This window comes from Poecilia mexicana, unplaced genomic scaffold (genome assembly GCF_051168715.1).
Source record: "Poecilia mexicana isolate PSO_F unplaced genomic scaffold, ASM5116871v1 scaffold_1, whole genome shotgun sequence".
NCBI classification, from domain to species: Eukaryota; Metazoa; Chordata; class Actinopteri; order Cyprinodontiformes; family Poeciliidae; genus Poecilia; species Poecilia mexicana.
Genome location: NW_028263370.1, coordinates 13,992,326 through 14,020,173, shown reverse-complemented (window position 1 = coordinate 14,020,173; position 27,848 = coordinate 13,992,326). Strand labels below are relative to the sequence as shown.

Here is a 27,848-nt window from a genome sequence, read left to right as displayed (position 1 = left end):
AGAGCCACCACACACTAAAGTCCTTTAACAGCCGACCAGTGTTTTACTTGTTGGGGCTGCCGGATTTCCGCATGGGGAAATGAAAACTCTCACGCTGGGCTTCTGACAGCACATCTGTGTGATAGTCATTCACACCAAGGGGGGAAACATTCTCAGTGTCCTGGTTGAAAAAGGACTAAACCAGCCTCAGACATTGACACAAGTTATTCTGAAAACTGTTTCTAGATCAGTTCTTTGAACTTCTTCAACAGTCATGAAGTCATAAAGTTTCTCTTTTGGCAGCATTTCTGAAACACAGATAAAATGTCTGTCAACCAATGTGGTGTTTAAGATCTTGATGTTTGGTACAAATCTTTAGGGAATAATTAAATCACATTAATATGAAGTAAGACCTTTGAAAAACTTAGACGTGATGTTAAAAGTACAGACTTGAATATATTTTTCAGTGGTTTTAAGTGCTTAAGTTGTGAGTAAATGTAAAGATTTTCACACACACACACATATATATATATATTTTTTTTTTTTTTTTTTTTGTCCGTGATTCTGGGCAAAGTAGCTCCAGATCACATGGAGTGTCTGTAAACAGTAATCTTCAAGTACTGAAACTAATTCTAAAGTAGATTTAGATCTGGACTTTGACTGGACCATTCTAACAAGTGAATGTGCTGTCATCTAACTGAGCTCCGTTCGTTATTTTCCCACATGGGGACATTTGGTGCACAGCAGCAAATACAACCGAGGCATAATCCACACATGTGCAGCCCAAAATGTAACGCTTATGACAAATATAATAAGAAGTATACCGTGAAACATATTGCTTTACAAGAAACCTCTCAAAAGCCTGCAGGTGATTCATGCAACAGCGATTTACAGTCTGATCTCAGAACATGAGATAGTAGATAACGATAGAGCATGCTAGGCTGATAAGATCCACAAGCCAGTGAGTGTTTCCTGAGAGAATAACAACACAAGCCAAAAAAGATCTTATCTAAAAAGCACTGGAAACACACGGGATTATTTCTGCCACGCAGAAAGTTTGCTGCCAGCAATGTTTTGAATAATTTGCAGGTAAACGAGAATGGCTAAAAGTTTAAGGCGTCGCAGTTATCAGCTCTGGAGGTGAGAGTGTTTCATTTGCACAAAACACTGATCAAATGGGGTGAATCCTAGAAATGTTTCCCTTATTGGTAATCATTCATTACTGATATAAATTTGTTATAAAAGTATTACTGATTGCACTTTAAAAATTAGGTAACTTTGTGTTATTAAAGGTAAAGTTTAAACAGTAATGATTTCTTGGTTAATGTCAAGTTGTCATAACAAAGACATTTTGAATAATGTCAACTTTGTATTAAAAGTGTCATAATTTACCGAATGACGCTTTATGACAACAGTCATAAATATTCATGAAGGCTAATTCATGTTCATGACAGGTGTTATGTCATGTTTATGAAAGTGTCATGTCAGTCTTATTCAACCCCCTTTCCAGCTTCATCGGGCCATGATGGGTAAATCAGAAACTCAAAAATTAAATCTTTTTACAGTCAGTTCAGTACCAACACTACCAGGCAGGGAGCAAACTGTACTTTTAGTCAGTTTTCTGATTAAAATCTAATGGCGTCACAATTATAAGTCACAATTTAAAGGTGACATCTTATGTTTCCTTGAATAAAGTCATTCTAAAACAATGAGATTTTTGCCTATTTCGAGTTTCTCTCAGAATGAGCTGCTTTAGGCCGTGTTGCCACTTTAAGTCCAAATAAACTGCTGCTGGCCACGCCCAACCAACTCAACGTCTGCATGTGACAATGAATGCAAAAAGATCCGCAAGTCTGCAACTGTACATCTTTGAAAAGCAGAAGAAAGTAAAAGCTTGAATGCTTTACCAAACCCTTGTTGTCTCCTTAAAGCCGCCAAACTGCCACACAAAACTTCACAATTTTTTAAATGACAGTTAGTACAAAGGATCCAGCTATCCATCGCTGATTTGCAGCTGAGTTTTTATGTTGAGTCATGTTTCTTAGAGATCTACATTTAGCCTGGAAACTCGAGTGACATCAGTTGCTCAGCAGGATAAACGACATAAGACAAACAAAACAGCAAGACAGCAAGCTGTTCAGTAAATACCTTACAATTCGAGGTGTAAACTGACTCATGATGTTTAATAACTGGGCCACAAAAAAATAAAATATTAGTCAATTCAGTGGCTGAACAGGCCAAGAAATACGTGTTTAATGTGCAACATGTCAGCTGCAAGCTGCTGCAGGTTCACTCTTTTGTGTTTGATCTAATTTATTAATTTATTAAAGATAATAATAACTTGTACTTAACAGAGCAAGCAAGTAATAGTTTTCAAATACATTTAGAATTGAGGCAAAACTGCAAACGAGTTTCTGTTACAATATCAAAGATGAACTCCGCCTAATTTTAAGTGATATATTGGTAAATATTACAGTAAATAATACAGTATAATACCAGACATGAGCCTGATTCAATCAAGTACAGTGGACTCTTGCCTATTTGCAGTTCAGCATTTGCAGATTTACCTACTTGTGATTTATTTATTTATTTTTTATTTTTTTGGAATGTGACTCCAAATTATTCAAGATAAATTTGCCTAGTGGATAGCAAACAGCATATATATACAATATTTAAAATACGTTGCAGCTGAAATACCCAGGCACGTTGCTACTTGCCATGCCATTGGCCAAAACACCGATCTGATATATCATATTTCAGATGGAAAGCTAACTGGGTTAGAGAAAGCTGCTTTATTTATTTATTTGTTTATACTTTAAATTAAATTATTCGTCTAAAAAGTAAACTCCTGCTTAACCTCCAATTTCTCTTCATCTCTGTTCATGAATAATCATTGCTCTCTCATAGCCGGATGCGGTGGCATTTACACAATGTTAATATTTTAAACTTCTATAAAACCACAGAGTTGGCAGTGCCAGCTTTTTTCAGTTATGTTCTAAAGTCTGTTGTAAACGGCCCAGATGGAGCCGTTTTCACAGCTTTGTGGCGCTAGCAGTGTGACATACTTATCTTTCCACCTACAACCGACTTAATGAGGCATTTTTAAACCCAAGCAAGAGTTCATTATAAAACTACCTCATTTATGTTTATATTAATAGTATGCTAGTACTTTTTGGTACATTTTTAGTCATTCCTTTTTCAATAAAGCATAGTAAAAAAATATATATATATATCTATGATTCCAATTTTAAATCTTTCGATCATTGAGCTATTGCTATTTGTTCTTGCCTTACATGCTAAAGACAGCAAAGTGACAGCTGGACTGTGCTGTTGTTTTCTCAGATAGCTGCAACTCAACACAACACCACAATCTGCAGTTTCTACAAAAAAAAGCTGACTCTGCATGATTCTTAAACAGCCTGAAGAGCATTGGGCGTAACACAGGACAGCTCTAACTCGCTTCATTTTAGCAACATAGACACCCTGAATGATAGGAAAATAAGGATATTCGGGATCTGTAACTTAAGGAAACGTGTTTCCATATTTCATCTAATTGTGACAAACACCTGCATCATGATTTAACCCAATATCGACTTAAGATACTCCGCAAAGCACTTCATTTTATTTTTTCCTATTTGAGCCCGTCTTTTGTTTCGAAACAGATTTATGTTATGTAACAATCAACACTCGACAATCTAAATTCATTAAAACACCAGAGCGGCCTGTTATCTGCTCTGAAAGACATCATGTATTCAATTCTGCAACACTAATCATCAACTGAATGTCTAATTATAACAAATTAATCTCTTTGTCTCACTAACACATTCAGCCTCAAACAAACAGATACACACACGTACTGGAAGCAACGCGATGCCCAGTAAACCACATGTGCACACGCAAACACAAACACAAACACACACACACACAGTCACTGAAACACATTAAGATATAAGAAAAAACAAGGAGCAAGAGTTTGCCTCGAGCTGTCTTTTCTGCTGCATTGCCATTGCCGTTCTTCGCACCACAAGGAAGACGCAGTTAATTGTCTGATTCAATCTCCCGCTGCTACATTCGGTGCTCCGGCAGTGCTCACATTATGACAGTCGGGCCCACAACCCCCGGCCCTAACGCAGAGTGGCAGAGATGACGACAGAGAACAATGGACGGAGTCAAGCCCACGGAGCAAATAATGAGTTTGAAACAGCTCAATTTAATGAGAATAATGGACATGAGAGCGAGCAGCGCCGACCAGTTAGCTGCGCCCAGATCGTTGAGTGAAAAACTTGCAAGTCGAGCAAGACAGTAGGAAGGGGTGGAAATTAATGGGACCTTTGACCCAGCGACCTAATGAAAAGCTCCTCCATGAGGAGTTGATTATGCTCGTTAGCAAAGTAGGTAATTAATCACTGACACACAGCAGCTTTCTTCGCTACTTGGGTCAATTTCCACCAAACCGAATGAGCGTGAGACATAATTAGACTTGAACCCTGACTAACCAACTGGTGTGCACAAACTGTGCATTTGTGCTTCTGCATGGGTGTTCAGGAGATTATTCATTACACAAAGTCTGAGGAAAAAAATGGAGGGAAGATTTCCAAGAACAGCCGTGAACCGTTTCACACTTAGCTACAAACACAACTTTCAGAGTATTTCAGTGAGATTTCTGGTGATAGTAGTGCACGTTAAGAAATGAAAAAAAAAAAAAAAATGGATTTCATATTTATTACTAATAGAAAATCATTTGTATTCAGTAACCCTGAGTCGATACTGTAGAAATAACATTTCTCTGCAGTTAGAGTTGAAGAGAAATGTAGAGAAAGTTTTGGGGCATATCTCAACCAGTCTTAAACAAACACAGTCAGAAGGTTTAGTTCATTCTTATACATATATATATAATCAAGCTCAGTCAGATTCAATGGAGAACTTTACATCAACTTATACGCCTTTCTGCAGATTCTCAAATGGATTTAGGTCTGAACATCGACTCGTTCATTCTAACACATCCCTGTGCTTCTTTCTTGGTTACCCATCTTTGTGACGTAAATGTTGCTTTATTGTGGACTGAAAAAGTGTTCCTGCATCGTCTAGCTTCTGATCAGCTTCAGTCTTGGTGTTCCTGCTGACCGCTCGGGTTAGAAGGTTGAAACTTGGACAACCAAAGACTTTCCAAAAGGCCAACAATTCCAGAAACACGGAGAACATAGAGAGAGAAAGCAAATCTTCAGCTTCTGGAATAGTTGTCTATTGGAACCCAATCAATTTACTTGAACTGTGCCATTTCTGAAAAGAACAGGGGTCAAATTTCTGCTCAGGCAACAAAATGTGTGGCATTTGTTTGCGACTTATAGAAATACAAGCAACATGTGGAGACAACCTTGAGCCTGCATGTGAAATTTTTTCTGTGTAGATTGGAGAATATTCGCAATAAATTCAAACTTGTGCATCCAGTTCTTTTCTTTTTTATCTTTTATACAAGTTGATTTTATTTGCATATTCACTGAGAGTGACCCAAAATGTATCCAACATTATTTAAGGAATTCTGGCCCATAATAAGTCAATACAAACTTCTTTCCGACACTACATGCTGCAGATCACCACAGTTCATGCCTATCTGCTGATCTACAGCTGGACATGTTCATTTGAATCTTTAACTATGTCAAGTTCACCCCGACTCCTTCCTCCACTTCTCCTTCTGCATCCATCCATCACTCCCCCCCATCCCAGCACTCTGCCTTTTCGGTTCTTCCTTCCTCTCTTACAAGCACGCAGGGTGAGAGTGCAGGCTGAAGTCAAGCGCAGCGTGCAATGAGAGACACGCGGTTCAGAACCTTGTCATGACGTGCTGCTCCTCAGCGTGTCTCCACTCCATTTTCTCTCGCTGCGTCTCCTCTCCCACTCCACTTTCCTCAAGGCATTAATCTCTTGGTCGCTTTTTCATTTGTGCAATCATCTCCGTACATCCACTTCCTCTCGTCTTTGCATGCGTTTCTCTCAATCTGTTGCACTTTTTCCAGCCCCTTTTCTCCCGAATCCATCATCTCTCTCTCTCCTTTCCCCTCTCTCTCTCGGTGAAATCAGAAAGGCTGCTAAGTGTGGCAACGTAGTTCTACAGACACATGGCGCCACAGAGGAAATATCAATCACTTCGCCCTGTCTCTTTCATCAGCTTTCTTTCTCCCTCTGTGTCTCTGTAGCCCTCCCCTCCTCTTTCAATTTTCCCGCTTCTCATTATCATTATTTCCTCAGTGCTGTTCATCATTTCCTTCCGATTTCAATATCCGTTCTTTCTTATAACTCCCATTTTAATTTTTTTTTTTTTCGTTGACGCCAAAGCCATCTTCCTTACTTTCCTTGCGTTTGCGCTGCGCGTCTCCTTCCACGGCACAAGACTTGCTGACTGGCAGCAGCTGGTCTGTCAAAGAAGGAAAAGTCGTGGAAGGAGGAGGGCGAGAAGCAAAAAAAAAAAAAAAAAAAAAAAAAAAAAGTGAAGGCGAGACTCGCAGAAAAGAGGCACGTCAGGGATACAGAAAACCATTTCTAACTCAAAGAGACATGCAGTGTTACCCTGGCAACTCGGTTGCCATAGAAACGGCCTTGCTAAAGATGCCATTAGTGTGAAATAATACCTACTTAAACCGGGCTGCACTGTATGCACACAGATACTGGAGCATAGCCACTCTCACATGTTAAGTTTACTCACTGAACAACCGGAGGTCAGCAGCAACAGCAGCTCAGTAAAAATAAAAAATACTCAAGTTTGTAGACTAATTATAACTTTTTGCCAGAAGGATGAGACAAATCATTTCACTAACATTAGAAGTTTTACTGGTAGCTTTTGCTTTCACACTAGTTGGGATTAAATCAGACTCAACCTGTCTTGGGTCTGTCAGGATTAGCGAAGTGATTTCTGGCTGCAAAATTTTTCGAGATATTTTTTCCGAGGTAATTATTAAGTGTTTAAACTTACTAAGATCACTGTGCCCTTCTTAAAAGAATGTGGACAACCTAAAAGTTAAGATTTTGTGGTTTTGTAAGTTACATTTTAAGGCACTTTGCTTCTTTTTATGGCACCCTGAGAAAATCACATAAAAGAAAATTAGAAGTTGGAACCGTAACAAAATAATTTAGGAGATCCTCTCAGAGAATGGACTATAAAGATTTTACTAAGGGCAGTTCACATCTAAACTGCATTTTAGCTTATAAATCCTACAGTGTAAGTCACATCAAAAAGGCTAGATTTAGTATTCACAAAGAAATTAAATTGTGACTGGAAGCTTGACCAGCTGGACTGGTGACCTGTTAGTCAAACATTTGATCCAATCACCGTACATGGGAAAACAACAAAGCTCCTCTCTGTGTTTTTATTACATAAAATCAACTTTTTTAAAACTTTACATCATGTTATAATGTTATTACCTCATCAAAACCGCACCTGGAATGCAGCTTTGATTCTTGATGTATCTTTGAGAAATCCCTGAATGTGCCGTTTAGGGGTACCTAAACGCTTGCTTATACAAAGCAGCACCTATTTCCACAAAGCTCCTACTTGGAGCTGCATTCTCCAACCAAGATCCCAGTTCCTCCAGACTAGCGGCAGCAGCAATTAGCAATTATCATCCATCATGGCTCACAGATGTTCATAGTCAAACTCTGGCTGAGACACATAGAGATACACTGCTTTCAGCGTAAACTGTATCTGTCAAAGTTATTTTTGTTAAGTTAAAAAAAAAAGAAAAGTCTGAACTGGATGAAAATACTTCAGAATCCACGACACAATCTGTTAAAAGTCACTAAAATCACAGTTTCTTTATGTCAGCCATTATTGTAGTCATACCAGTCCTCATGCTCTCCTCTGACACAGAAAACTTTAGATTTTGGTAAATTACTACTTTGGATTTGTATCTTGCTGCTTTTTGTTATGTCTGTGCTGTTGTTGAAAAGGAAATGCACCTCTGGCAATTTATTTCAAATGTCAAATGCTAATAAAATGTCCATCTCTCCATGAAGATTCTTCAGAGAGACGTTTTTCACATTTTAAAAAACAAACTACTTAAAATTTTTTTACAATAAATAACACTGACTGCTTTTTTCTTTTATCCTTACTTCATAAAACTAGATCTTATTTCTCAGAGCTAGCATCAAATTGCAGTCTTTGACTTTAGCTAAAATAGGTGTTTAGCAGAAAACAACTTAAACAATGGTGCAAATGCCCAACATGATTAGAATTAAACATCACTGTTTAAAACCATTCTAATAGATAATTATTAGCTTGTAGCAAGCTACTTATGTAATGTAGCAAGATTTTATTAGCTATTAGCTTGCTACATTACATAAGTCAGCTTTAACCTTTTTTTATAACATTAGAAGTTATTAGTTTATATTGGCAGCTGATCATGTAAGAGATGAAAGAAAGGATGTTTTAATGCAAGAGAAATTATTGAGCAGACTTGGTAAAGTAAATTAAGGAAAAAAAGAGATAACTAGCTTAGCAGTGTCTTTGACTAATGAGTCTGTGGCAGAAAGTGAGAAATGGATAAATGGCATATGTAACATTCAACTTTTTCCCCAGTAGGTCAAAAATGCAAGCAACATTGAATTTCTTTGACTAATACCAAAGCACTGCCTTTGAAGGGTGGGAATGTAAGCTTTGAGCCTGTACTTGCCAGTTAGTGCTGGCTTACTTTGATCCAAAACTGAAGAAGAAAAAAAAGGGACAGAGGAGAAGATTAGAGGGAAAGATGCAGCGTGAAGATAGAGGAAAAAGACGGCGAAGGCAAAAAGAGACGGGTGCGGGAAAAAAAAGCAGAAGGATAAAGTCGGAGGCGAGTGGCTCTTGACTCTGAACATTTTGGGGTTTGCTGCTCCCCATCAGTGTAGGTAGCATAAACAGGGCTGTGTGCGATAGCACTCTGCAGGCTCCAACAGCAGCAAAGTCCCTGCTTACCTTCAATCTACCATTCTCAGACTCAGCGAGAGCTACACACCTACAACAAGCTTACCTGACTTTATACCTGGAGCTTTCTATAGAAAGTTGTGGGCGGTAAGATATCAACTAAGGCTAAAAAAATAAAAACCGTATGCGAGGTCCTCCGTGTAACTGCATTTCAAATCCTCTGAACTATAAATAGAAACCAGTCCTGAAAGTCCAAATCCGCTATTTAGCACATGAGGTTTTACGTGGTAGACTCATTGTGCGGCGTGGCTCTGCCTCTGTCACCGTTTGGATGCATCAGCAACAGTTTGGAGACCCAATTCTCTGCAAGCTGACAGTCTGATGGCGGCGTACAGAGAAGCAAAAGGATCCAGCTAAATTATGGAAGTTGCCTTGTTTTCGAGAAATTACGAGGACTTTCAGTCGCGCAGGAGACATGAGCTCAGGAGAATGGAAATTAAGAACGAGGGTCGAGGCTGATTAAAGGACAAGCTGAAGGCGCCAGTCATGGTGCCACTCACTGTGTGTCATTTTCATCGCAGATAAAGACAACAGAGCTGAATGTGTGAGTGGCGGCTCCTGGAGGGGCTCGCCAGCTGTCACCAACAGATACTAGTTCCCGCTCACCACCGCTCAAACACACACACACACACACGCACACGCACACACACACAGCGGAGGAGACGTGTACACGTTGCACATGACATGTTCCTGCATGCAGATGCATATTCAAATAAATGTTATGTTTTCTGACATTTTTGCAGCACTTACTCTGTGCTACAAGAGGATTTAAGAGTGTTTAATCCAGCCTACTGACTCACATCAGAGGAGATAAATGCACGCAGCACATATCTAGTACCGTCTCCTGAAACTGCGTCAGGTCTGACTGAAAAAAAAAAAAAAAAAACTGTAAACAGTGATCGAAATGTTTTATTCACACGTTTTATTAGTGACACACAAATAAAACTATGGAGTTGCTGGTTAAATTTTGCGAAGTGCACCAGATCAATTTGCTAAGGTAAACATGACATGTAGCTTTAATTCTCAAAATACTGTAGAGAGATCAAGAAGAACAACAACAAAAAAAAAAACTAAACCCACAAGTAATAAAAGAAAAACTTTTGAATGGTTGTACACCAAGTAACCTGTTTGGTGACTGAAATCAGCTGAAATTCAGCTTGACTGGTGCCGACCTGTAACAAGCTGGTCAGAATTTAAAAAGTACCACTTCTCCAGCCAATGAACACATCACGTGTGACAGCTACTGAGTCATGAAAACATTAAGAAAACCCCAAAATTCATCAGCGAGATGTTTAACTCTAAAGTTTATATATTTATACTGAATGTTTGTACTCTGAGTGCTTGAAACAGATGTCAAACACAATCGTGGCCAATAAAGTTCATTCTGAAGCACAGAAATGGAAGAGCCAAATAAAAGAAGCTCTATTTGCTACGACATGTAGAAACCTGTCTGGGATTTAGTCAAAGAACAAGTGAGAGGCTGAACATCTTAGGACAAGTTGTGTGTTCAACATCTGTGATGGAACATGATGGATCAAGAAATGTCTGAGGTCCTTTGATAAATATGGACTCTCTCGATGTTTTAAAATATTACTTTCTAAAACCTCGTTTTGCAACGAATGCTCTCTCACACAGTGTGACAAACCTTCTAATTCTACTAGAATTAATGTCCACTAATTGACACAACAGCTGGAAAAGAATTCAAGCCTTCTCTGCCTTTTAAAGGCTGTTTATAAAAAAATCACTCCAAGCTGTGACTAGGATGCCTAGTCCCAGCTTGGCATCCTAGTCAAGCTGGGACTTTGTGTGATTTCTGAAAGACTGAGGGGGCGAAGAGGGTTAAAGTCAAAACCCTGTTGCTACACCTCTGAGTTGCCAAGCAAAGTAGTAAACTCTGAAATTTTGGCTTATGTGCTCGATGTTCACTGTAGTTTTTTTTTAATATATTTTAAATAGCGCATGTTGCTGCTGGTGAAATCTGCCTGTATTAAAGTTTCAAATATAGGGACAAGCTGAAAACAACTGAACATCCTCCTTACCAACAGAGAGAAAATCAGCAAGTAAAAAAAAAAAAAAAAAAAAAAAAAAAGGAGTTTTATTTTTTCATGCACATCACAAACTTATAAAATGGTTCACTTGACATGTATTTTATAAATGAACATCAACATTAACTATTCTGATTTCTACTCCAGACATTCTGGGATCCCACAAAGACGGAGCCATTTATGAAGTTTTCCATCTGCATGGGACATGATCCGCTGGACTGATGTTTTATGAATAACCAGCAGTCGCATTAAGAAGCTGTTGCTCTTTGCGGATATATGATGCAACTGTTCTCACAAAGGAGATGTAGCAACAGCACGAGGCTTTGACCAAGCCTTAGTAGTTGCTTTGAAGGAATTTTATTAAAAACATATTATTTCTGAGCTAATAAACATTGCGGTGTAACAATGAATAGATGTGTGAAGGCATCATGAATAAAAGGCTCCACAATTCGATACGGATAAAAAAAAAAAAATCAATTTCCAACCTTCATTCCAACTTGTAAAGAACAAACTCTTCTTTTTAGTTTGTATTTTATTCACACCGACTGCAATATGACAACACACATTAGGCCACGCTGAGAGAAAAACACACTGTGTGTTTTTACTGATACAGGAACAAAAACTTCCACCTTGCTTTTTCAGCATCCTCCGCGGCTGCGCTTATCTCGATCCCAATAAACGAGGGTTCGCTCATGAATGTAAATGACTGCAATCCCCTGCTCCATGCAATTAGAACAAACTCAACTTTTTTCTGGCTTTTAGGGATTAAATACCCACAAGTCAGCCCTTTCTTTCTGTGTTTAAGAGGCCTTCCACAAGCCTGATGCAAAACCATGAAAACCACCACATTATGTGAGAGGTTTCTCACCACCGGCTCTTATCTTTGTGTCTTTTATCTCTTGCTGGCTTTTTATCTTTCCGAATTCCCCTAACCATTGCAAACACATCTGTGATGAAGGTCAGCTTCATAAACAGTGGCAGCGGAGCTCTTTCTAACACACACAGCTTTGGAGAATATTGACTGCACTTCACGAGAGTTTGTGAAGAGTTTAAAGATGTTTTAAAGCTACGGCACAAAAACTACCATGCACAGAATAGAGAAATGTATGCTGCTGCACTTCTACCACCTAGACAGTGTAGCACATGTTAGCTATCCTCTTCAGCGTTGCAATAAAACAACATGATGACAGGGTTGTGTACCTCCTCTTTCAATATGGCCTCACTGATAACATGCCAGCGCTGAAGCATCTATCATTTATGTGTTCAGCCCTTCTGGCAACAGCTTAATATTGTGATTTTAAACGAGCCAGGCGGCCGCTGTGACTGGCACATGAACACAACACCAGACGCAGAACAGCAGTCCATCACTCAAGCTGATCACTGCTTGTTTTTTTAAAAGTCGTGGGAACAAATTATTTGTCAGTCAGTGATCATGACAAGCTCCGTAAAAAAGAAAATCAAAAATAATAAAAAAATCTAAAGCATAGTCGCCTTGTGCAGCTGCTCACTTACGCAGGGTTCAGCATGGAGGTAGGATCAGGTTCGCAACAGGTTACAAGGGCAGAATATTTTCTCTTTTCTGCTCTTTACAGAAACAAGAACAAGTCATCGGCATAAACCACTTGTTGCTTTCAAACCACAATTTTAAAACGGTGTCATGTCACCTTAAGAGGGGCCGATTTATTATTATTACAGTCATTATTATTACTTGACTGTTGTTTTCTAACTGCCATAAATACTGTTAATGTCATTCAGATCATCATCATTGCTTAGACACACACACACACACCGCTAGTAATATTCATTCATTAAAACACAATATTTTCAGGGGTTTTTTTGTTTGTTTTGTGTTTTTTCACTAATGTAATGTACCGCACCAGGTATCTTGTACTCTGATGTAAAACAAATAAATTAAAAGAGATCATTTATAACTTTATAATAAAGTTATAAGTTACGCATTATACCTTTCTGGCCATGGCGCAACTGATGCTCATCAGGAACCGTGGTTGTCAAAATAAGGATTTATAATTGAAAATAGAAAACAAAATTACTCAAAAACACTACTTTGTGACAAAATCAATTTCACATATGCCCATATTGTTGCACTTCTTCTGGCAGCTGTGCTGCTGTAAAAAGACACTCGGCTCCAAACAAACAAACATCATAAGCTAATCGTGTTAATGCTTCATGGATAGCAACAGCATCAATGATGTTCTGTCAAACCGAGCTCCCGAGTCCTGATAGTTTCGCTTCCCAGCTGCAAGGTTTTGAAACACTCCGCTCCAATAATGCTTCGTTCGGCTGCAGTACGAATTAACACAGAAAAATGTTAATTAGCCGGTGGGTCAGTCGGCCTCCAAACAGTGAAACAATAACACAAACCAGCGCAACCTTCCTTGGTGGTCACTACAGAGAATATTTTGCAAAATTACCAGAAGGACAGAAATTGTACAGAACTGCTGCCAAATGTTTTTGTATAGACCAGGTCCTTGTTTACACTGTAAAAATGTTTGCTTTGTATGCTCCAGATCCATGTTTGTTTTGTAACACAATTTATCTTATTATAGATAAACTGTTAACAGCAAATTAACAGACAAATGAAAGCTCACAGTGGCAGAGTAAAGGTGAACAGTTATAATAAAACATAAATAATTGTATGACTGAATCAAAGGAACATATTTCCACAAAGGATGTAGATTGTATAAAGTTTTATCTTGAATGTTAACATTTTATCATATTGTAATTTAATCTGATTTTTTGCTCAACTCTGATCCTTAAAAGATCCTGATTCTGTTGTTGCGTCAGTACTGAAAACCGTCGATTAATTTCCTTAGTATTAGGTTCAAGGTTGTAATTTTTTATTGTTGCAACCCTACAAGGAAGCGCAGCAGGCATCTTTGTTTTTACAATTATATGTATGGCTAAGTATGATCCCAAGGGGAATAATTAGATCCAAAATGTTTCAATATCTTAAAAGAACTTAAAAATTACACCCCTTAGGGCAAACTGCGTAGCTAGGGTTGTATATATGAGAATTTTACTTCCTCTGGATTCCATCTTCTGCTATGTCTCTTTTGACTCAGGCAGATTTAGTCTGTTGTAACATCTGCTGTTTAAAATGAGAAATGCAGTTGGTGTCATGTTCTGGAACCGACACTGTTCAAGTTGAAGGCAGAACAGGCTTGCAAAAGGATGTACGCTCAATAACCTCAGCACAATTTGTACTTCATACATTCAGAGAAGTATCTTTAACTTCTAGGAACTACAGGTTGTCTAAATAATTAATATTTTATCTCAAACTAATCAATATTTCCAAGAAATGATGACATCTTTAAAGATATTCCTTTGCCTCTAAGTCATTACAAACAGGGACGTTTTAATATTTCCAAGCAGACACACAAATTCACCCAGTAACAGAGACACAGACTCCCACCTCTGCACTTCTCTGCAGAGTTTCACCTGAACATTAATGACTGAGAATCAAAACAACAAGCCGCTGCTGGAAGTTTAAAATGCCACTAACATTTCAAGGATCGGAGTCGTGCCGTCTTTCAGGGAAACACAAATGCAATGTATAGCCAGCACTCTTAAAACACCAGTAAACATCTTGAATCTGCAACAATGACGCAGTAAACCTCCTGGATGGCTTTAGCTAACATTATCTGTTCAAAAATCAACTACTTTCTCATAACCCTATGACTGCGCTAAGTGAGATGTTTCCCCTGGAGTGGATGTGGTGCAGAGTCTGCACCATGCAATGCTCTGAAAATACAGAATAAATATTACTAAGTATGCAGCTTTTTTTGGCTACTAAATGATCAGCTAGTGTGGCTAATAATAAAACAAGTAAACATTAGTAAACTGTGGAATCAGAAAAAGTCCAACTCAGTTGTATCCTATCCCGCTGGCTGTACTTAATCACCCCCCCCCCCAGAAAAAAACATGTAAAAATACCAGAACCACACAAAAAATGAACAACTGATGAATATATACAGATTTTTCTGTGAAATGTGACTTCAAATAATTCACAGAAAATTTGCCTATTTTTTGTAGAGCAAATCTAAATTAGAAAGAAACTCACATTTCAAAATGGTATTGCGTCTCAAGATGTGATTCGGTATCAGTACTAAGTTTCAAATTTTAAGAATTCAAGACAACCCTAAGAACTAGTCAGAAATCTTCCCTTCTATTTTTTTATTTTCTTTTAGATAGTACATGTTGAATCAGGATACAAAAAGGGGACATTCAGGTCAATAAAAAAAAATAGTCTAAAGTACTATTAGCAACACTGTGTTTCCAGCATTTCAACCTTTTTATAAAGTTCAAGGTAAATATAACATTTATCAGCACATTATAAATAAAAAATTATCTAAGAAGTGATCTGGTAAGAAAACTGCAGTGGCACACTATTGTATGGCGTCATGAAAAACCTAATCCACTTCCGTTTAAATCATAACCCATCTTTGCCTTCTTTAATAAGATTAGCGGGGCTAATTAGGCCTCATGAATTGGAATGTTAAAAAGGCAAGATAGTTACTGCTGGCAGGGAGAAGCGGAATGCGGCTCCCAAAGCCGCCTGACAACCTGTTGTAACCGAGTGTAATGCAGAGAAGCCTCCTGTGATCTCCAGAATTATTCATCCTGTCCACGCACTGCGCGGTGGTTGATAAAACGAACTCATTATAAGGAAAGAAAGGCGAGTTGGAAGTAAAAAAGAGGAAGCGGGAGGGAGAAGGGAAAGGAGAAGTTTTTCAGCTCATTTGAAGGACACAATTAAAATTTACGAAATTAACTGGAAAAAAAAAAAAAAGAAGGGAAGAAGCTGATGGAGGGCTCGGTCAACTAGCAGGACACAGTGTACCTGAGTTGTTGTCGTTAGGGTGTGGCTTCAGAAACCAACACAGGAAAAGAAAAGGCAAAAGCGGGCAAAATGTATAGCCAAAAATGTATCTGCAACATTGCAGATACATGTATCTGCAAATGGTGTTACGAAAAGAGAAAATATATTTCACTTTAACCCTTCCCGACTTCCTTTAATTTGTGTGTGTGAGAAAGTGGGGAGTGTAACAGTACAGCAAGCTTTCCGTCTAATCCTGGGGGCACTGTGAAGTGAGTCGTGGTGGTCTGCTGCTAGGATACCGCTCCTCCATGAAATATTAACTCAATAAAACTTTACCTAGCATTGCGGTAGTCTCTGCTGTTATTGTTGCATGCATTTTGTAAGACGGTTGTGTAGTCTGTCTGCATGCTGGCTGTAAAAGGCTAAAGTAAATAACGTGCCTGTTTATAAGACACAGTAATAAAATGACAATGAAAGCCCCACTTGCTAAAAAATGTATGAAAGCAACACTAATATGCTAAGTTTAAAAATGTATTGCATAAACAGATGTGAATTGTCAACAAAATGTAATCAAATTACAAAATGTTTTAGCAAGGTGACGAGGTAATAGGTTTTATGTTGTTGTTTTTTTTCTGGGAGATCAGTACATCCCAACTATGGTCTGTTGCTAAATCTAAACTTGTATTTTTTTTTTTTTACCTAAACCAAACTCAACAGGAAACAAAGTAAAATGCCTTAAAATCAATTTAAGACATAATCTCTAGAATAAAATACCCAGCATAAATGACATGAAAGTTACATAGTTAGCAAAACATAAGTCACCATCATTTAACCAATGTGGTCCAAGCTCAACTTCTGAAACTATTGAATGGTGATTATTGTAGTTTATAATTACTGTGGTATAAATTTCCATTTCCTCCAGTTTCTAGTACTTTTTGTGCACTTACAGGAGTAAATAAACAAATGCACATCAAACATTAAAAAAAAAAAAATCTGCTAGAACATCCACAGTCTCTACAGGACCTAGTAGCAATCCTAGATCTTCTGGATTGCATCAATAATGCATTATGCAGCATGAAATGTGAAAGTTCCCAAAGTGTTTTGAGCAAGCACACAACTTCTGTGGTGAGACTGTGGTGGCTCCAGACAGCAGTGGCAGCATGACTGAGCTGTAGAAATGAACAACCTGCTTTTACTGTGCATGAAAACATGCAAACAGCTCTTATTTTCATACACATCTGGAAAGCTAACGGATGAAGTCTTTTTTTCAGGATGCAGCTTAAGTAACATATTAACACACAAAGATTTCACGTGAAAGCTAAAACCGATTGGTTGTTTAGCTCTCATGCTGCTTGTACAGTGATTGTAATAGTGACTGTGTTTTCCCATCTGCAGCAGGTGTGGTGATGGAGGTGCAGAAACTTCCCATAGTAGTTAGCAACCATTCAAAAGGCAGTTAAATGGTCTGAATTTGCTTTGTGCTTTTTCAAGAGGATGCCAAAGTGCTACAATCAGTCATTCACCCTTTCACACACTGATGGTAGTGAGCTACAATGTAGCCAGTGCTTCCCTGAGGCAGGCTGACAGTTCAATCAATTGGTGCCACCGGGGCCTTTAACCACCATCAGACAGGGTAGGAGAAGTGTATTGCCTAAAGAAACAATGATGGTGAGGGACAGACAGAGCAGGAGTTTGAACCGGCAACCCGCTGGTTACAGGGCAAACCCCTGAGCCACTAACATCTCTAAGTAAGTCTTAAAACCTACAATTAAGAAGAGGGAACACATTTATTTCTAAAAATGCTAAATCTGACTTTTTTCTTCTTGACTTTTTAAAATAAAATTTCTTTTCTACATCTTGTATTTATTTTTTCAATTAGCAGACTCCCTGAACTGCCTGGTAAATGTTTCATTTAACTGCTAATCATTTGCATGAATTTTAGACATTTATGCACATATATTAGTCAGCTTGATGGAACTAGATCAATGTTTTTTTTTTTTAAATTACATTCTTGGCTGCTGCAATAATCAACTGAGTCACAAGAAAATATAATTTCCAGACAATATATTTATAGACTGATTTTATTTTGGCATCAGAAGCGATAATCTCCAGAAGTAACAGTTTATCAGAGTGGCATGTTCAGGATCTGCAAACACTCTGATGTTTAAGGATTAAGGAAACCTCTGATGGGACTCGAATAAAGTATTTAATTGAGATTGACAAACCAAGATTAAAACTTTTAATCAAATTAATTTCAGGATTTGTAATTAATTAATAGGATAATGTAAATTAAGCTCTATCTAACACTCATTTTAAATTTGTCCAAGCAAGATGAAGAAAAGCAATAAAATAATCTTAAATTTATTGATTTGATTTTTAATTTTAAGGGTCACAGAACTCATCCCATAAACTTACTGTCAGTCTTATAACTATTCTTTTTTTTAATGGAGGTGCCTGGAGAAGGCTAATGCATTTCAGAAGTGTCATAATCTTTATTGAGCTTCTTCACATCCAACTAAGTATTATAGCTCCTGGTCTGTAAAGGAGAGCCAATATAAAAAGGACTTCTGATGTACACTCAAACATAAGATTAATTAATAATTTGGCAAAGAAGACTCTGAGAAGCTTTTAGAAGGTTGAAGAGACTGGTTCAGTAAAAAGTTTGGGGTTTGAAAAACAGAAACAAATGAGAGGTGAAACATCGCATAGGTCACTGCACTATATTTGACTCTTACTAATGCTTTCAAATGCACTAAACGGAAGTTGCTGGAAATTTAAAGCAATAAAATGGGACAAAAGAGCAGATCAGTTCCAAACGTTTTCCTTGGATTGATTCGGATCTCAAAGCTCCTTAGCTTTTACCTTTCTGAGTCAAATATTCCTGTCCTCGTAGAGAACCTCCGTCTGGCTCTCCAAGACCACAGGGATGGTAAATAGGATTATTTCTGAGGAGATTTATATCCTATCGCAAGCTCCATCTGTTAAGGGCTTTTAAGGGTTAAAGGTAGCAAAATAAGAACATCAATCAAATGAAGTCTGCCACGGCGTCTCATGAAGACAGAGTGATTGTGAGCGAAAGGAAGTGTGTTTAAAGCTCTAACAGGATGAGATTAGCCTAACCACAGTGAGGACAGCGACAGACACTGCAGCTTCATCTCTGCTGTTGTCACAATAAATGTTTAAAATCCCCCAAAATTGTCTTTATTGTCAGGAATGTTAAGTTTTACTGGGGGTTTTTTTCATTGCCTGTTAATTGAGATTGTCAATAAATATCAATACATTTGAAAATATGATTAAATGTAGTGACTGTGTGCAGCTTAGTGATACAAGTTACACCTCTACATGTGACTGGTTTCCCAAAGAAGCGCGTACTGTAACGGGTTTGTGTTTGTGCCATGCAGTCACAACCACACAGTTGCATAAAAAAGAAGTAATAAATAGTTCTTATCGTCACGTTTATCATTATCACAACTAGAGGTGTGCCGATCGATCGGTCACCGATCACAATCGGGCCGATTTTCGTGAAAAAGTGCATGATCGGTGATCGGCGATCATTGTCTCTTTTACCGATACCGATCACCTGCTTCTCATTTCCAACCTGCCTGTGCAGCTGGTCTCCTCTTTCCGTCACACTGCGCAAACGCGCAGCAACAAATCCTAAGCGATGTGGAACTACAACGCACTGAGTGAATGGGGAAGTTTGCGTGTTGCGGCGGAAAATTGAAGCAGGTCAAAATGCATCAACACGACGAATCTAGTATGGAATAAAAACAATGCCATACTTGACGGAGTTTGGCTACATCGAGGCTCACTGCAGTAAAAAAGACATACGGAGGATCAGATAGCAGGTAAAGCAGCGCACAGCTACAAACACTCACCCGGATTAGCATGACGGTCAGAAAGCTAAACAAATAACCCGCGAAATTATTTAAGTCTTCGAGCTGCGATGTCAGACGCTGGTTCTGCTCTCCTGTTGAACCGCTGCTACGCTACAGGTAGTAATATTTCACAGACGGAGCTTCGCTTCTGCTCCACCTGGTAGTGACTCTCACACCGAACCTGCTTAAAGCTGCAGCATCTAACTTAAAAAACAAATTTTACATATGTATTAAAACTTCCGCTGTCCTAACATGAGACAGATAATCTCTGAAAAAATAATCCATCTCCTCCCTGATCTGCATAATTACTCCGCTCAGTCAGAAACAGCCAATCAGAGCTAGCAGTAATCAGCTAGCCGCCATGCTATCAGGAAGTTTTCATTCAGTAACTCTGGATTGTTTATTGTAATGGAACCTGTTTTTGCCTTTGAATGTTAAGTTTTATACTTGAATTTTTTTGGCAATGTTGAGAGGTTTTATTTTGGTTCTTTGTATTATTTAGCCTCTTCAGAGCCTTCATATGTTATCAGTCTGTTAAAGATAGTTTTATCAATAGCAGTACAATTTGCACAATGCCTGTTTTGTTTAGTTTTCTTCTTGGAAAAAGTTATTAAAAACAAGTTTTTGTCTAAATTAAGGTGAATTCATGGTTCCTTTTTCCACATAATGTAACCAGTAGTGTTTATGATAATAATAATTATGTGATCGGTATCGGTGATCGGTATCGGTGTATCGGCCCTCATGGGTGATCGGTATCGGTATCGGGAGGAAAAAACCTGATCGGCACATCCCTAATCACAACTGTACCACCAAATATCCTAAAAAAAAAAAAAAAAAAAAAAAGATCTAATCCATATCCCCCAACCTTAAGTTTAACTTTGTATGTTAATTAGTTTTGGCATGTTTGGTGATAGATCAAGTCAAAGTCGCAGATAAATGTGAAGGAATGAAAATGATACACGCTATCATGTTTCTTTCAGATATCATGTTATCTGAAAGAAAAGTGAACATTAGTGACCAGAAATATCTTGAAAAATAAGGAACACTGCAGAAAGATGAGGAAGAAAGTTTTAAAGTAAGTTTAGACTATAAAACAATATCTCAAGTTTTGCACATCTTGTGGAGCTCTGTTCAGTCATCGTTGGAAGACCGTCAAAGAATCAGCCAAGAAGCCTGTTTCAACTAAAGTTTAATCAAAATTTTAAGAGCTCTAGAAATCCACAGCTGAGGTGGGAGAATCGTTTAAAGGGTTAGTTGGTTTAGTTAGATTGGGGTAGCCAAACCTTTCCCGGTTTCTGATGTGTTTAAAACACCTGAATCAAATGAGCATTTAAAGATATCTACAGAGCATGATGTTAATATAATTGCTGGAGCGAGGTCACATTAATCATGCAGGACACCGATGCTTCGGGCCGAGAGCTGGTGTTTAAATCAAAGTATTTTTATGAGATAATGGCCTAGTCAAAGCTTGTACTTAAAACATAAATGAGACAGCCTCAAAATTGGTGTCTATTTACTCTCTCCTTCTATGTTCATGTTTCAAATTTGCATATTTTTCTGATTATTTTTTATGTTACAGAGATGATGATTTTCTATTCGCTTATGTGCATTCTATAGTTGCTCTTTAAGTCTAGTGGACCTGGAATCAAATATAGCTTATTATCTAATTTTGTACAATCAACTTGCATAACAGACGTTGGAGTATTAAGGAAGGATGCTTCCAAAAGCCCTAAGTTGGAAATGAGACCAAAACGGAGGAGGAACTGAGGTGACCCACTCAAACCATCATCAGATGCTGCAGATTGACAAGGAGCTACTTATCGCTGTACAGTTGGCCTGATGTATGTCGAGCTCAAGTAGCCAAGCAGGTCTGCGAGATAATTTACTTCCCAGATCACATCTGTCTAACAAGAGCACACACACGCACACCGCACACACAAGCACACACACAAACAAAAGGATGCCTATTTCAAGATAGAGAGGGTGTATAATTGCGGTGATCAATCAAAGAGCAGTGAATCAGTTTTCAGTGACAGGGCGAGCTGTGTGTGCACAGGAGAGGAGGGTTTTTTTTCATCTGGGATACAATGGCGGCCTGCTGCTCTTACACACAGTATTTTATCTTTCTCTTTGCTGGAGAAATCCCACCATGAGCGAGCCGAAACACAGCAGCCCATTCATCTCTGAGTTTTATTACTGACCACCTGATATAGACAGTTTTTCACCCGAGACAGACCGACATTAAATCCAAAAATAAAGAACCGTAAGCAGAAGAAGAGGCTTTAGGATACGGGAGGCTTCATGACACTCAGCCTGTTTGTTTTCTGCAATGTTTACTGATTGTACAGGGACTGCTTCTCTCAAGAATTTTTTTTTTCATCGTTTTGATTACAACCACAATTTGCAATGCAATTCATTGAGATTTTAGGTGACAGTCCAATAAAAAGTTGAGGATTGTTGGGAAACGGAAACAAAATGACACATGACCATTTAATTCAAATAAATCTAAAATGTGTGGAGTGCACATAAAACACATCGGGTTGGACGGAGACCTATTAACAATTTTAACAGTCTTGCCAAAGATCATGAATTGGATAGATGGCTAGACTTTGACTAGGACACTAACACATGAATATGTTCTTAGGAGAACTGAACATTTTTCTTTCAAGATTACCTTGCATGTAGCTCCATTCGTCTTTCCGTTAACTCTGGTCAGTCTCCCTGTTGTAGCTGAAAAAAAATGCATCCCCACAGCATGATGCTGCCACCATCATGCTTCGTCATGTGGATGTCTTTTGGCCACTCCTCTGTAAAAGCAAGGTGTTTTGAGTTTCTCTTTCACTTCTACAGCTGTAGCTAGATTTTCCTTTCACTTAGCTATTTTTGCAGTACTTTGTGTTGGTACATTTTGTAAAATGCCAATAAAGTGCACTGAAATGTGTGGATGTAAAAAAAAACAACAAAAAAAAAACACGTTGAATTAGAAGGAACGCTTCATTTTGAAGAACTTTGTATATTTTTGTCATAAGGTGTGGTTGGTGGTGGTGAGAATGAACGCGGAGACCCAGATGAAGATGATGATGATGATGAGTTTAATGAGAAGCTCACAGTCCAGGATCAGGCAGCAAATTAGCACACAGCTAATACCGGAAGCAACTGACATGAAGACTGTAGACTGAAACAAGCAACCTCAGGATTTCACAGTTCTACTGAGGAAACTGACTGACTGACAAGAGACGTAAAAAACGCTAACAAAGACGAGGATCACAGACAACAGGTGGGACTAAATACACTGGGAGGGTAATCACAGGAACGGGACACAGCTGGGATCAATCAACGGGGAAGACGCTGAGACACACAGGGAACAAGATCACAATAAACAGAAAAAAACTCAAAAATAAACACAGAAAACTACGGATCACAACAATTTTGTCTAAAAAATATAACCTAGAATATATATATATATATATATATATATATATATATATATATATATATATATATATATATATTTTTTTTTTTTTTTTTTTTTTTTATTATTTTTTTATTTTACTATGATGCTTAAAAGAATGCTGGACAGTATTAAACTCAGCACTCAAATCCGAGAAGAAAAACAAGAGCGTACCATTTATGACTGATGACACCGGGTAAGCAGAGCGCTCCTGTGCACCTTGTTTGCACTGAAAACAACTGCTGCTAATCTCCCCAAACGCAGGCAAAGAGGCTATTATCTTTCTATACCAGCACACTGTACGTGTCCATATTCCTGCACAGACACACACAGCTTATGTCCCAACAAAAGATCTGAAGGGCCTCATTAGTCTCCGGAGCCATAGTTGAGTGCAGGCAGGGGCCAACTTCGACGTCCTATTATCCCCAATACCGACACATGGCACAGTGTGAATTAATGGCTAAACGGAAGCGTGCAAATCGCTTGGTGGATAATGGACCAACCTGGATGTAGCACGGCTTTATTACAATGAGCTCCTGGAAGCCGGAATACAGTCACAAATCGGGTCGTCTGCAATGAGCACGAGGGACGATGGTGGGTTTAGTTGAAGTTCAACGTAACTTCCAAACTGTACGTCATTTTACCAAACAATAAAAGTAAAGAAATGAACTGATAGGAATGGGGAATAATACGAATACTGCCGTCACCAGCAAATGAAGAGTATAACAGAAAACGCACATGCGGGTCTAAACACCAGCTCCTCTTCCGTTCTTCAGGGTACAAATTATGTTATAAATTGGCCAGGAACGCATTAAGACTTGTGCGCAATAAAAGCAGATGCCAATCCAGGCCTACACAGCCTAGCTTGGGGTGCAGACAAGAGGTTAATTGACAAAAATTACTTCCTCTTTGCTGAGACGTGTAAGGTCAACGGGGCTCATGTTCTGACACAGACACACAGCTGGGATGTCAGCATGGCACTTTTCTATACCGTCACGTCCTTTATTCCTGAAATCTGCAACAGCCAAGGCTTATAAAATACTGCTCTACTCACACTCTGTATGCAGAGTCCTGTAAAAGTATTTTTAAAATCCTTACATTGATTCACTTAAAAAAAAAAAAAAAAAGGTTAAAAACCCAAAACTGAAAAATAATTTTGCTGGGATTTTTATGTGAAAGTTCAGCACGAAGTAAGTAAGGAAGAGGAAAGCATGGCTTTAAATTTTGCTACAAAAACATTTATATTGGTAATATACTAGTGTGAGACTTTTAATTGGGACAATAAACTCATAATATCATGAGAATAATATGAACATCAGCAAAATAAAGGCACAATATTAGCAGAATATTGTCATGAAATGTATTAGTCATAAAACTATGAGAAAAAATTGTTGTACGTCTTTATTCTGGTATTATTTGAGTAATACTACAACTGTTGCTTAACAACTGCACCAGTTTAGTGAAGAAAGCTAAGCAATAAAACAACAAATTTGTTTCATTTTGTCAGTATCCTGTTTTTTGCAGAAAGATATTGAGAAAGAAGGTCCATTTCTTTGTTTTCTGGGGGGGATTTTTCAGCACCGTAGCAGGGTTCTGGATTATATTCATGGGATGTGTGAGTCAAAGCTACAAATAACAGAATCATGAGCAGCATTTCTAAAAGAAAAAAAAAATTGCTACTTGGCAGCAGTAAGAGGCAATTCTCCAGTCAATACCCTCCTCACTTTATCACCATCCTATTCTTGATGCCTTTTTTCCTGTTTTTCCCCACTCGTGTTATTTAGCTTTAATCTCCCCGTTCATCTATTCAAGAACTTGCCCCTCTCTGACCGCGACATTTTCTCTTTTGCCACCGCTTTTGTCTGCCTAAAAAAACAGTCATCTCGCCCTCCTGCCTGCTTTTGTACAGTGTGTAAGGAGAAATATATAAGCAGGTGGTTGCCATGCGAACAATATCCACCGCGCTCACCCCCTCGCTCTGCGCGTGAGCGTGTGACTGACAGCGAACATGTGTAGCGCAGCGAGAATAAAGGCTTCAGAAGAAAAAGGCCAAGTGAATGGTAATCACTGGAAAAATGTGTTAAGCATCTGATGATGTTTAAAGCAGTTTTCAGTCATAGATGCACATTGTTTCCTGTTGCCCTCGGGCGTGCTGTTAAGCATCATCCACATGTTCACCTCCGTCTCTTTCGGTTTGTGGCCTCTGTCACGCTGTCAGCTGCAAATGTGGTAATTATATGTTGAGAAAATAATTGTGTTATTTTAAAAATCTCCCCGTCCTTCTCCTCTTTATCTGCCTTGTTCCTCATCTTTGACGCCGCTGTCTTCTTGTTCGCCGCTTTTTGTTTATTATGCAACAGCCTTTTATTAGAAGAAAAACACGGCGAGGTCTCCTGATTGGTTCGGCTTTTCTGGAGAAAATCTGGACACAACTGGACTCGGTTCTGTTGCTTACTCAAGTTAATGTAGTCCTTGATTAAAATGTTCTATGAGAACTCAATTTAAACCAGATTCATTTGGGTGGTTTTATGCACTTCATAACACAATCAAATATGCCGTTACCTTCAGTTGTTAAAAAAAAAATGCTGCATGTATTAAATATAACTTTGTGGAAATTGGCAGCACTTTGTGGGAGCAATTAAAGCAATATGCAATATGCAAGCAGTTTTTAATGAAAGAGTAACATCATAACTTAATATAAAGTTGTGAAAAGTCAATTTTACATAATCCCGCCCCCATAAGGCTTTACATTTCATGAAACACAAATATCGCAGTTTATTATTGCATTGTATTTACTTATTTATTAACCTATAACTCGTAAAGGACTCATTGTGATCAACAATCTATTTTGTAGGAACGTTCTAAGACAAGCAGCAGTATAAAAAACAGTTTCAGATTAGATCTATGAAGAGAGACTGCAAAATTTAGCAAAACTGCCTGCAATCCGATCTATATTTAGATTTTTTTTTTTACTGCCATAGGGAAGAAAAACTACACACTTGGCCGTTCGGCAATGGATCAAGTGTTACTACTTCTTAAACAGCACAAGGTTTTGACAGCTTCCAGGTCTGGAACATACAAGTGTGTCTTACCCCGATGCCAGCTAGGGAAGACATCAGCAATGACCTTAGACAAGCAATAATACAATTCAGAGTCACATTATGCTGCATTCAGAAGGATTATTCACATGTAAGAGTGATGCCAATCTACTCCAGAGGATGTACTAGAAAGTTCACAACAAAGTCACACTGTGAAATGTGTTCAGAAACACTAAGACATAAAAACACTCTAAGAGCTCCTTCTCATATGACATAGGCCTTAATTAGAATGCAAAACGTTAACGTTCATGACAGTGCAATTGCAAGAAAACTGAACAAGTATGAGTAATTTGTAGGTCAAAGTTGCAGCCGGGGGAATTATTTGGGGGGGGGGAAGCCAAAGAAATGGTGTAATTCAAACGCGTTGTATATGTACTATGGTGACATTGCATAACCACCTGTTTGGAAATAAAAAACAACTGGCATTCTCTTGGGCTCACAACTTATTACCTAATTATCAGTACATTCAATTAGCCACATACAAACTTGCAAACTCGATTAGCCACGACCCACATTGATGCATTGGTTAAAAAATAAACTTACATGGTTGAAATGATGATAAAGTCTGCAGATTAAAACAAATTGTAGCATATTAATGATCATACATATAAAAATAACTCCTTAAATATTCCTGTCTAGCTATTGGTAAGTAGGACCTGCTTCTTAATGACCGGCAGCATGATGTTTGGAAAATTTCCAAAATATAGTATCAGCATAAACACATTATGCCATTGAAAGATATCAATAATTTAGATTTTTATTTGCATAAAAAATGTCGATCTTTATTGACACACTCATAAATCAGTCTGTGAAAGAATCCCCCTAATCTTCAGCTCATTCCACATATCCTCTATCAGATTCAAGTGGGGATCCTGGCTGGGGAATATTATTATCACTTCTAATCAGAAGAAACATGTTGGTAAGATTAAAACCTAAACCTACCAAGGGTATAAATAATACATGGTTAACTGCAGTTATAGAAACAAAAAGAAAACCTCAATAAGTGCCTCTCTGTTGAGAAAACATTTCACACCAAAAGAGAGAGTGAAACCACGAAACATAAATAAATCAGCGAGTGCAGACAGTGGTTTCAAAATCTCAACATTTTCTTCTTTACTTCTTCTATGGTTTAAATTCCCCTCCCCCACCATCTGCTTCCTGCTGCAAGTCAACAGGCAGAAAAAAAGGCTCTGTTAGTTCAGATTATTAAAACTGTATTAGTCAATATGGTATGATATTTCAGCATAAGTAGGAGGAGTCATTTTTGCTTTAATTAAAGTCAATAAGACCCCAATTGAAATTATTTTGCTTGAAATTCGTGGGTGAATACATGAGACCGTAAAATCAGGGTATTTTTAGTGAGGTTATCAGACTGGCTCATGCTGCGTACAGCTGACTTCAACACTAATGTCAGTTTCAATCAGCTACTTTCATTCTTTTATGTTCATTTTTATATTGTATAGTGGCATTATACTTTTCTCGTTGTGTTTCCTGTTTGATATTTGTTTTGTTTTGTTTTTTTCTTTCCTGCTCTGTTTAATGTTTTACACCTTCAGACCAGACTACAGTCCCACAGAGATGTTTTAGGACTTGTTAGCTTCACA

General features: G+C 38.2%; 1 protein-coding gene across 1 annotated transcript in view; it reads right to left on the bottom strand.

Annotated features, from left to right (window-relative positions):
* grin2bb (glutamate receptor, ionotropic, N-methyl D-aspartate 2B, genome duplicate b) overlaps positions 1 to 27,848 on the bottom strand; it is an 82,574-nt gene that overhangs the window by 53,771 nt on the left and 955 nt on the right. The gene's annotated exons all lie outside the window — the stretch shown is intronic.